At 39.8% G+C, this 12113-nt stretch overlaps 1 long non-coding RNA gene across 1 annotated transcript; it reads left to right on the top strand.

Moving 5' to 3' along the window:
• Positions 1-9306: 9306 nt before the first annotated feature.
• LOC148096879 (uncharacterized) lies at positions 9307-11399 on the top strand. The gene is made up of 3 exons (XR_015717029.1): positions 9307-9340; positions 10157-10337; positions 10661-11399. It is a non-coding gene; the product is annotated as an uncharacterized LOC148096879 (long non-coding RNA).
• The last annotated feature ends 714 nt before the right edge of the window (positions 11400-12113 follow it).

Below are 12113 nucleotides of genomic sequence, written 5' to 3'. Positions count from 1 at the left end.
AAACACTGACAACACTGCCAGCAGCCCATTGGGTCATTTTCTGTTCTGAAACGGGATTGTCCAATCAAGTCTCCTAACGCAACCGGCCCCTCCCCTGTCTTCCCTGTGCGCTCGTGCACCTTGTAGAACAGATATAAGTGCGGAAGAAGCGGCGAAGGAGACGTGAGAGACAAATAAAAACGACAAAACGAAGGTGTTGTTATGTCTTTCAATGAAAACACAAATAAGCAGTTTGATGCCGTGTTTTCATACGAGACGTTAATGAGGTGTGAATGCATGTCAGTGCTAAAACAGGGCTTCTCTGCCTGAGCAAGAGTTCACTCTGAGTCTGACAAACTGAGTTGAAATACTGAGCATGCGCCGAGTTTTGTTTATAGTACTTTCAGTTAGACTTTTTAAATTATACATGCATGACTTTTTTTGAAGTAAGGCCCTGAGTCGTCAAGGTTTCAGCCAGAGAAACCATGATTTTCAGCTTTGATACCACAGCCTGTATGAGTCACATCACACAGAACAAGATGTTCAGTGTTGCTTTTTATGAGTCTAAACAAAGAACCACATTCTGGTTGTATTCCTCAATCTCTGTCGTCAACAGAAACCATTTGTCTTACAGAAAAAAGAGGATACTTAGACTCTTCCTCATTTTTTGACATAGTTTAATTTTACACTACATACACTTCACACAGAGATACTTATCTGCAAAAAAGAAGGAAGCAAGTTGTCTGATTCAGTACACAGTACTCATCAAGCCACTTACTGTGTTAAGAGTACTGTTCTATATTGATTTGATTGTTTATGCCTATTTAGCTTGATAAATACTATTTTTAAGTGTTCATTGAGCATTAACAGCTGTTAGCTCAGCCAATTAATAATCATTATTAATCATTACTCTGAAAAATAAAAGGTAAACCCTTTTTTACATTACATAATGCGTTTGAGTGGTTGAAAAAAACTGAACCAGGTCCAAAGCAGGAAAATAGGAGTACCAACAGCCCTGTGACTCTTCTACTTCTGATAATAGGGCAAAGAGAGACTTCTTGAAACACAAAAAGAGGACAAAAAGAAAGAGCCCGTACAGTACGGGCTCTTAAGTGCAGCCTTTACACACCAGTGGAAACTTTAATCGACTGCAAATGAAATTAAAAGGGGAAACCTTGAAAATGAAACCTTGGACAATGAGATAAAACAGAATACACAACCCTACTGACTCTGTGTGCTCTTATCTTTCCCCTCTCTGGTGTTGTGTAGGAGGCAGGCAGGTGTGTGAGGCGCAGAGAGAGCTCACACCTGTTGGCATTCAGCTAACTGTTTAAAAAGACCTGGAAGCTAACATTTTCTCTCTAATCTCTCCAGCAGGAATCTGCATTGTGACCTTGTCTTTATAGAGACAAGTTTTCCATCTTCCATGGTCACACGATGCAGCCAAGACATTGCTTATCAGAAGCAAAATCCTTGTGCATGGACATGTGGCATATTTGAAAGATTACACAGATGACACAGACTATAACAACAGGGTCAGCTTGACAACTTGTCTTAAAACCTTCCTTTTGTTTTGTCTTGGCTTTGAGGTGGTTCATGACACAAGGAATAAGAGTTTTATTAAGCCACAAAGAAAAGTTCAAACAACGGATGGGTTCTCAGTCAGAACCTGTCCCCTTGGAGCATGTGTGGGGCAAGAGCAGAGGTTTGCAGACTCACACTTTACACAGTCCTGTTGGGAAATGTAGGGCCCAGATGTGCCCAGTGGGGTTGCCCATGATGTGGGTTGACTGTTGACTGCCCACACTAAGCAAAGGAGAGAGGGGGGCCCATGTAAGCCTGCAGTAAACTAACAATATGCCAACACTGTAGGTTTCGGGCACTATTTGGGCCCCACCTAACAGCACAGGGCCAGATGTGCCCCACATATTCCTCCAGTAACGGGGCCTATAGTGGGCTGCCCACCTAAGCCCCATGGTGCTGGGTCCATATGTGCCCTATGGTACATTACCATAACCAACTGGTTTGCAGTTCATAAAAAGAATCCTAAGAAAAGCTACTTTCAGCTGCTTCCTTCACATGGAGTCACCAGAGCAAGTAGCACCAAATCTTTGTTGTATCACATTTGATTCCTGCTAAAACAACCTCCAAGGGATTTGTGTATCCTCATAACCTCAAACTGGGAGTTTTTTACATATTAGATAAATATGTAAACCCTTTTTTATAAATACCCTTACCCCCACCCCCCCACCCCCACCCCCCCAAAAGGAAACAAACGCAAATCTTATCAAACAAGTCAGCATGTTTTAGAAAATGGAATAGGACCTGATAACTTTAACTGAGGGTTTCAATCAGTCGCCTTTTCTGCGCCTTATATTTCTAAGAGTGTAAAAAAATATGTTCTATGTTATACGATTTTCACATTCCCCTGTGTGGTGCTTCCCTATTATATATACAAATATAATAAGAAAATGTAAAAAAAATACATCAAATTAAATAGAAACCACAAACCCCAAAATGCATGAGATTAGGAATTAAAAAATATTTCATATGAATTCAAATGCAGAGCTTAAAGTGTTCTGCTTCTTCTACTTATTCTTCTTTTGACTGCTACCTTTAGGGTCTCACCTTAGCATGTAACAGAATAGGCCTCTACTAGACCTTTACTACATCAAGTCTTTTCTCTGTCTTCTTCTTTTTTTCTCCTGCCTGTCAGCTCCATATTCACCATCCTTTGTTTATTATATCCACTATCCCTCCTCTGCACATGTCACAATCAGCCTTGGCTTTCTAACTTCATCTCCACACAGCTCAACCTGACTCTCTGATATATTTCTAACCCTGCCCACCCTGCTCACTCCAAACAAGTCTTAGTATCTTCAACTCTGCCACCTTCAGCTTCACCTCCTGTCTTTGTTAGTGTCACTCTCTCCACACCATGCATCACAGCAGATCTTACTACCATCATGTGAATCTTCCCTTTCACTCTTGTTGCCATCCTTTTGTTACATATCAAGCCTGACGCTAGTCTCCATCCTGCCTGCGCTCTCTTCTTCACTCCCTTGTGCATTGTCCAGTGCTTTGAATAGTTGAGCCCAGGTATTTAAACTCATCCATTCTTGATCTCTACACCTTGCGTCTTCACTGTGACAGTGTATGCGGTCTTGCTTCTACCGAGTTTCATCCCTCTTCTCTCCAAATCATTGCTCCACTTCTCCAGGCTCTCTTCCCTCCCCTTCCTGTTCTCAGTATAGCTCACAATGTCGTCAGCAAACATCAGTTTATTGAGACTTGCCTGACCTCAGGAGTCAACCCACCCATCACCATTGCAAACAAGAAGAGGCATGATCGTTGATGTAATACCACCCTGTTAGGAAAATATATTTTCTGTTTTATTTGCTGTGTATTTTGTCTTATGCATTTAATAACGAGGCCACCTTTCAGTTATAAACTGTGCCAGAGGTCATCAGGTTCTTTACCCAGACTGAAACTGTGCAGAGCAGGAAGCTTTGTGCAGAGTTGCAGAGAACATTGCCTATTGTTATGTTGCTAAAATAGAATAAGAGAAAACAGATTGAGATTCCTTTGTGCTTCCTTTTTGAGATCGACTCAGAAGGTGGTATTGTGTACATCTCCACATGCATGTGCTTAATAAATCATTGTTGGTGGCTGGACCTGCTCTGAGTACTGGTTGTTTATTCTCAGCACATCAAAACTGAATCAGGACAACCCCCACCTCCAAGCCATTTATTATTCCCACTGCATGTATCATTACTGTCTCACTGTCCTCATACTTGTCCTGCACCACCCTCACACACAGAACCACAGCTACTCTCTTGGCACCATCCTCTGTTTTCCATAGATCTTTAAAGACACACTGCAACTCCACACATTGCATCTGTGGTGTTTTCTCTTAGCATGAAGCCAAACTGCTGCTCACTGATTGTCACTTCTCTTCTTAACGTACCTTCATCAACTCATTCCTATAACTTCATCGTATGGCTCAGCAGCTTTGTCCCTCTGTAGCTACTACAGCTCTGCACTTAACCTTTGCTATTAAAATCAGCACCAGTGCACTTCTAGATTATTCAGCATTTTCATTCATTTTTATTCAATTTACATATGAACTTTACAGAATAACTTACAATAAAACAATTAAATTAAGTGAGCTATTGTGTGGTAGATGTGTTTATGTGATGTGATTTTTTAAAAAAAAGAAGCGATGACACCTAATTAGTCTTCAAAAAAAGACCAGTTAGTACTTTAGTTGTAGTGCTGCTGTGGGTTCACATGGTGGTGCAGTTTGCTCACCTAAAATAAAGCACATGCACTCAAGGGTCCCACAGAAACCCTGAGGTCAATGTGTGTCAGGCTTGAAGTGTGTTTGCGTTTCTTCTGTGTGTGTCTTATATACACACAGAAGTGCAGACCCACAATAAACTACTATTACCTTCTTTTTTTTCTTTTTTCTTTTTAAACTTTTTGCTGATTTAGGTTTAAAGTAATTAACTTAAGCAATTAAATAAGAATGACAATAGGATGCTCATATAAGTGGTAGAAAATAGAAGAATACTTAGATTTCCATTTTTGACACCAAAACGTCAGATTTACATCAACATAAAATCCAAATAATCATAATAAATAAAGTAGATGTGTTAGAGGTGTTTGGCTGACACCAGTGTTGGGGAGTAACGGAATACATGTACCGCCGTTACGTATTTAAAATACAAAATATGAGTAACTGTATTCCGTTACAGTTACCGTTTAAAAAGGTGGTATTTAGAATACAGTTACTTTGTTGAAATAAATGGATTACACGGCGGTACTTCCCTGTTTCATATTGTGGCGGGTCAGGACTGTTTGGGTTTTGTTTGACAGCTACGTTCTGTTGCTCCAGGCGGCAGCGTTACGGTTGCCATGGTTACAGGGTGACGCTCTCTCTCTCTGCGTGTTTCCTGGGTGAGAGAGGCCTTTTTGTTGTTGTTGTGCTAAGCTAACAGGCAGAATGCTACAGGTATAGCTCTAAAGAATGTAGCATCATGGGCAGTGTAGTCCGTGCTGCAGGGAGAATGGACTGCCATACCCGTTATGTGTCTGTGAGCGAGGGAGGGAGAAAAAGGAAAAGTACGAGCTGTCATCGAGCAGAAACGGGAGCTGGAAGCATGTAAATATAATAATAACCACTGCAGCCAAGAAGAGAGCCTGACGAGCCCAGTTGTAAGTAAGCTATTAAGACTCGACTGTACACCGTGTTCGTGTTTTCCTCCGAAACAATAAGTTCCGTTGGAGCAGCCTTTCAACGCCTCTCTCTGTCTCTGCTAGCAAAGTTGACCCAGACAACAAAGTAAAGCTAGTTTTCGGCTACAAGCCCGACACAGAACCCACCGTATTAGCCAGAGGTCCCTTTACTACGGTTCGGAGCCGCGGACCTTCAGTAACAGTAATAAATCACAGCAATAGTACATTCATGTAGTTGTAAACAGCATGATAATATATTAAGTAATCCAAAATATTCAGAATACGTTACTCTCATTGAGTAACGTAACGGAATACGTTACAGAATACATTTTGGGGCATGTAATCTGTAATCTGTAATGGAATACATTTTAAAAGTAACCTTCCCAACACTGGCTGACACACGAAGGAGAGAGATGAGAACATTTGCACATTTGTGAAAAACAGCACAAAAAGTTAACAGACTACTCAGTGATATCATCTTTATTTAAGACTCTTATCATGATTTAACCCATTAAATGCTGAAGCAACAGTTCAATAGTAACCCCCCCCCCCCCTTTTTTTTTCTCTTGCCGTTTCTATAAATCAAATTTCCATCCATCCATCCATCCATTCACTTCCGCTTCTCCTTTTCAGGGTTGCGGGGGGCGCTGGAGCCTATCCCAGCTGTCATAGGGCGAGAGGCGGGGTACACCCTGGACAGGTCGCCAGTCTGTCACAGGGCCAACACACAGGGACAGACAACCATTCGCACTCACGTTCACACCTAGTGGCAATTTGGATTATTCAATTAACCTATCCCCACAAGCTGCATGTCTTTGGACAGTGGGAGGAAGCCGGAGTACCCGGAGGGAACCCACGCAAACACGGGGAGAACATGCAAACTCCACACAGAAAGACCCCGGCCTGATGGTGGAATTGAACTCAGGACCTTCTTGCTGTGCGGCAACAGTGCTAAGCACCATGCCACCGTGCTGCCAAATTTCCATTTGAACATTTTTATTTTATTTTTATTTAAGTTTTACAATTATTTTTTGTTGTTCACTCAAATAATGAAATACATTTGTAATTTGTCTGTTTATCTAGATATTAATAGATTTAAGTCAAATTTATTTGTAAAGAACATTTAAACAAAGCTTACTGACTACCTATATACACAAATGTGCATGTAATTATGTAAAACATGGACACAGAATTAAGAGGCCATCGGCAATAAGCAAATGAATAACAACTACAACAACCAGCAGTGGACAGCAGGAGACAGAGTTACAGAGGTAACAGCAAACAGGAGATAAGTGGGATGGAAAGAATAAAGATGAGTTTTGAGCCTATAGTCTCAAAAGCAGAGATGAAGGGTACTCCTTTTGTGTTAAGCTGCAGCCAATTTCACAAACGTGGTGCAGCAGCTGCAAAGCTCTGTCACCTTTTCGTTTGAGGCCTGACCTTAGGACATGTAAGAGAGTTTTGCCAGTAAATCTGAGAGACCTGGGAGCTGAACATAAACAAACGACACTAGTGATATAAACTGGGGTCTGTCCATTACGAGCCTTAAAAGCAATCAGTAAACTCTTAAGCTGAAAATGGACAGGAAGTTGGGCCAGGACTAGAGTGTAGTACACATACATGTGTTTCATATATGTGGATCCCCTCGTATTAGATTCATGATTCAGTTGAGAAAGAATACCATAAAAAGATAAAGGTGAGTGGTATATTTACAGTAGACGAGGCCTTATAATTAATAGATTTCATTCAAGATATGGATTTTTTAAATTGATCCTGTTTGCTGTGTGGACAAAGTGTGTTTGTGTTTTTTGTTTGTGACTCTATCCAAAATACAAGGATTTGTTTAAACCTCTTCACTGAGGCACTAAGTCTCAGCAATAAGTCTGAGGTACACCTCCAAAGGGTATGTGAAGTCTGTCGAAAGGAAAGCTGTAACCCGAGAGATCGCAAACACCAAATGATCCAGTGCAGAGATATGATTTCTGGTACAAAGGGACCAATTCTGACAAAGAAGAGTTTGAAAAGACAAACACAAAATGAAGAACTGCAGAATGAGCATAAAGACAGGGAGGAAAAATACAATCAACCAGAGGAGAATGTAGCAAAAAATCTAATAAAGAAAATTAAATTTAAGAAAGAAAATAGAATAATTTGGTACAACTACAAATACCTGAAAGAAGAGAAGAAAAAATGGGAAACCATAAAAAATTGGAGGGTGAGGAAGAGCAAAAAACAGAAAAAGAGGGGAAAAGACTTTGATGAGAAATGTCAGAAAAGATGTCAAACCTGGTGGTGCCAGTATATCTTGACTATTTCATGACCTTCAGTGAGATATCATATGGTATCTATCCAGTGTTGGGGAGTAACGGAATACATGTACCGCCGTTACGTATTTAAAATACAAATTATGAGTAACTGTTTTCCGTTACAGTTACCGTTTAAAAAGGTGGTATTTAGAATACAGTTACTTTGTTGAAATAAATGGATTACACGGCGGTACTTCCCTGTTTCATATTGTGGCGGGTCAGGACTGTTTGGGTTTTGTTTGACAGCTACGTTCTGTTGTTCCAGGCGGCAGCGTTATGGTTGCCATGGTTACAGGGTGACGTTCTCTCTCTGCGTGTTTCCTGGGTGAGAGAGGCCTTTTTGTTGTTGTTGTTGTTGTGCTAAGCTAATAGGCAGAATGCTACCGGTATAGCTCTAAAGAATGTAGCATCATGGGCAGTGTAGTCCGTGCTGCAGGGAGAATGGACTGCCATACACGTTATGTGTCTGTGAGCGAGGGAGGGAGAAAAAGGAAAAGTACGAGCTGTCATCGAGCAGAAACGGGAGCTGGAAGCATGTAAATATAATAATAACCACTGCAGCCAAGAAGAGAGCCTGACGAGCCCAGCTGTAAGTAAGCTATTAAGACTCGACTGTACACCGTGTTCGTGTTTTCCTCTGAAACAATAAGTTCCGTTGGAGCAGCCTTTCAACGCCTCTCTCTGTCTCTGCTAGCAAAGTTGACCCAGACAACTATGGAGGACCACAAGAGCCACGCGCATCGAAATAAAAAATCCTGTGCTTAATTAATGAATTGTAGAATAAAATCTGCATTTGTAAATTCATTTTTGAATTCCAATTTAATAAACTGATTTTTAAAATGCTTTTTAAGTCTTCATTTCAAAAAACATTTTCGAATTGCACTTTAATAAACTGCATTTCAAAAACCTTTTTCGAATTGCACTTTAATAAACTGCATTTCAAAAATCTTTTTCGAATTGCACTTTAATAAACTGCATTTCAAAAATCTTTTTCGAATTGCACTTTAATAAACTTCATTTCAAAAACCTTTTTCGAATTGCACTTTAATAAACTGCATTTCAAAAACCTTTTTTGAATTGCACTTTAATAAACTTCATTTCAAAAACCTTTTTCGAATTGCACTTTAATAAACTGCATTTCAAAAACCTTTTTCGAATTGCACTTTAATAAACTGCATTTCAAAAACCTTTTTCGAATTGCACTTTAATAAACTGCATTTCAAAAATCTTTTTCGAATTGCACTTTAATAAACTTCATTTCAAAAACCTTTTTCGAATTGCACTTTAATAAACTGCATTTCAAAAACCTTTTTTGAATTGCACTTTAATAAACTTCATTTCAAAAACCTTTTTTGAATTGCACTTTAATAAACTGCATTTCAAAAACCTTTTTCGAATTGCACTTTAATAAACTGCATTTCAAAAATCTTTTTTGAATTGCACTTTAATAAACTGCATTTCAAAATCCATTTCCCTTTCCTGTTCGCTCAGGGATTAACATGTGGATTAGCATTTGGATTAGCAGTTGGATTAACAACTTCATTTTAAAAAACCTGCTGCTATTCAAATGAGCCACACCGTGGGATGTAAGGAGCTCTCTGATTGGTTGGTCAGACACAGGCTGTCTGCCAGCCTGGATGTTTCTAGCTCATAGCTTCGCCCTGCTAAGAAGCCTGTGTGCTTGTACAAAGGCCGTTCAGCCTTGGGATTTACACTCGGCTCGACACGGATATGTGAAGAATGAAGGGACCCTGCAGCAAAGGGAGAGCCCAACCTCTGGCTGAGTGCCTGTTTACAAAGTCTGACCACCTGTGAAGGTAACGTGCTAACGTGGCTAACGCTAGCATCACCGCACGTAGCCCCGTTATTTTAAGGTCATTTTAGCTTATGAAAGTTTTACGTCGCAGCTGTACGAGCTAGCTACGTGTTTTGTAAGCTGCTGTGCTCTTCACAAATAAAGCTGGAAGCAGCTCAAACTATTAGAACCAGCACTGAGGCCTGTTACATTTATACAGTGTTAGAGCAACGGCTGCAGCCTACAGCCTTTAAACTAGCGATTAAAATGCTGACAGTAAACTCGTCAGTCCAGATGTTACCACATTACTTTGTGATACTTGTGAGTTAAAACAACTGAAACAGGCTGATTAAAATAACAGCTTTCAGTTCTCTCATTCAGCATATAAAGACTGGAGATCACACTACTGATTTCAGTTCATTTAATATGTGAGTGCAGATTCATTCAACTGGACATAAACGATGATCAAAGGTTGTATATATGATGAATTCATCAAATCCCAGCCTCTGACACAGTGCGCTGAATCTTAGCTTTGAATGTCCAGTATATTCTAATCAGTGCAATCTAAGCATTCACTGAACCTACAGTATCTACACCTGTGTGGTAAATGTGTGGTAAAGCTACAGATAATGAAATGTAATTATTAATACAATATACATCATGAGAAACGAAAGCTGAAATTGATTCAGTTTAGTACTTTTCTCTGTATGCTCTGTGATCATAAAGGCCTTAAATTCTGTGATATATACTGTAAATGATTTTCACAGAGGTCTTAAAGTACTTAAATCACTGCTGATAGTCTGGTTGTTTATATTTTCACATGTTTTTGTGTCTGTAGGGCTGTTTGATGACAATTTGGACTCCTCTGGGAGATGAGGACACACCCACACCTGTTCCATACTGCAGCCATTGATGGTGTTACGGCTCTGAGTCAGCTTTGGGCCATCAGACGCACACACTGGAAAACCAGCACCTGGACTTCATGCAGGAGAGACGGCCTCAGTGATTTACGTTCATAAGCAAGTTCAAACATTTCTGGCCTCTTATCACTTAGATTTCTTAATCTTAAAAGTGAATGCATTTAAAGCAGGAACTGCACACCTAGCCATCAGAAGTGTGGCAGCATGAGTACTGTAAAGTTTTGTAGGGTCCTTGTTAAAAATTCCACAAGCACCACACCACATTTGTCATATAAAGTTCCATTTTTTACAGTACAATGTTGAAATTATAAACTATATATTCTAGTTGTTCACTTGTCAGTAATTTTTGAGTAAATGGATGTCAGTGATAAATCAGTGGTGATTCACCTGCAAATGTTTTTAACAAACTTTGTTTTTTGTAGAATTCATCAGCAGCTGTGGAGAGATGCATTTGAATATCTTCTGGTTCGACTTCTCCTTACCTGGAAGCTGAGCATTGCTCATTTCTGACAAGGACATACACCTCAGTGCTTATCATGGGTGTTACATCCTCCGTGCAGCAATTCCAGAGAAAACAAGAGAGCAACGACCACTCATTAAGACCAGCCAGAAATCTGTCCCTTTCTGGCAGCTGTGGAAACTTCCAATAAGAAAGTTTGCATTCTTAGAACAATGCTGGATCATGTGTGATGTGTCATCATATGAGGATATTACATTTTGACCTAATTCTGCTCAATCTGTTTTGATCGTTGATCCAGTATTTCAGCTTTGTGTTGTGCTGCAAGTTTAAAACCCATTGTCCTCATGAGCACAGCATCTAACAACTCTCCTTGAAAAAGTCGATTGACTTTAACTGGACACAATGGTTTCCAGTGGGAGATATTTTCATCACTCATCCGTGACACTGGAGCAGTCACCTGAGTGAGTGATAAAACAATTTTCCATGGAAAATCCAGAGGCACTAAACTTTGTTGTTTCTTTGGGCTCTATTTCAGCTCTAGCAGCATCTCTCAGAAGAAAACTGTTTTCCCAATAATCAGATGAAAAAATTGAACCAGGTGGTATTCTCTGGAGTTTAAGACCAAGACTGAACTCAAACAGTGAATTGACATTAGACTGGAATTCATAAGATGAATAGAAATACTGCTGAAGCTGAATGATTCATTCATATATGATTTTTTTCTCCAATTCACCAGGTCTGTCTAGTTCAGTATGACTGTGGTACATGATACAAAAGAATAAATACAGAAGAATAAAAACTTTGTGAATAACTTTACTCTTCTTAAAAATAACTAATAAAACAAGTAAAAGTACAAATGTGTACAAGTTAGAGACTTCCTCACTAAGATTTTACTTGTGTGTTAAAGAGAAAGAGATTAGGAGGTAAAATAGACGATGCAGAGTCCATCATCACTGAGGCCGTCTCTCCTGCATGAAGTCCAGGTGCTGGTTTTCCAGTGTGTGCGTCTGATGGCCCAACGCTGACTCAGAGCCGTAACACCATCAATGGCTGCAGTATGGAACAGGTGTGGGTGTGTCCTCATCTCCCAGAGGAGTCCAACTTGTCATCAAACAGCCCTACAGACACAAAAATGTGAAAATATAAACAACCAGACTATCAGCAGTGATTTAAGTACTTTAAGACCTCTGTGAAAATCATTTACAGTATATATCACAGAATTTAAGGCCTTTATGATCACAGAGCATACAGAGAAAAGTACTAAACTGAATCAATTTCAGCTTTCGTTTCTCATGACGTATATTGTATTAATAATTAAATTTCATTATCTGTAGCTTTACCACACAGGTGTAGATACTGTAGGTTCAGTGAATGCTTAGATTGCACTGATTAGAATATACTGGACATTCAAAGCT

Source organism: Neolamprologus brichardi, chromosome 20 (genome assembly GCF_056152115.1).
Source record: "Neolamprologus brichardi isolate AB-2024 chromosome 20, ASM5615211v1, whole genome shotgun sequence".
Lineage (NCBI taxonomy): Eukaryota > Metazoa > Chordata > Actinopteri > Cichliformes > Cichlidae > Neolamprologus > Neolamprologus brichardi.
Note: the sequence above shows the minus strand (reverse complement) of the source record. Positions and strands in the feature narration are given on the sequence as shown.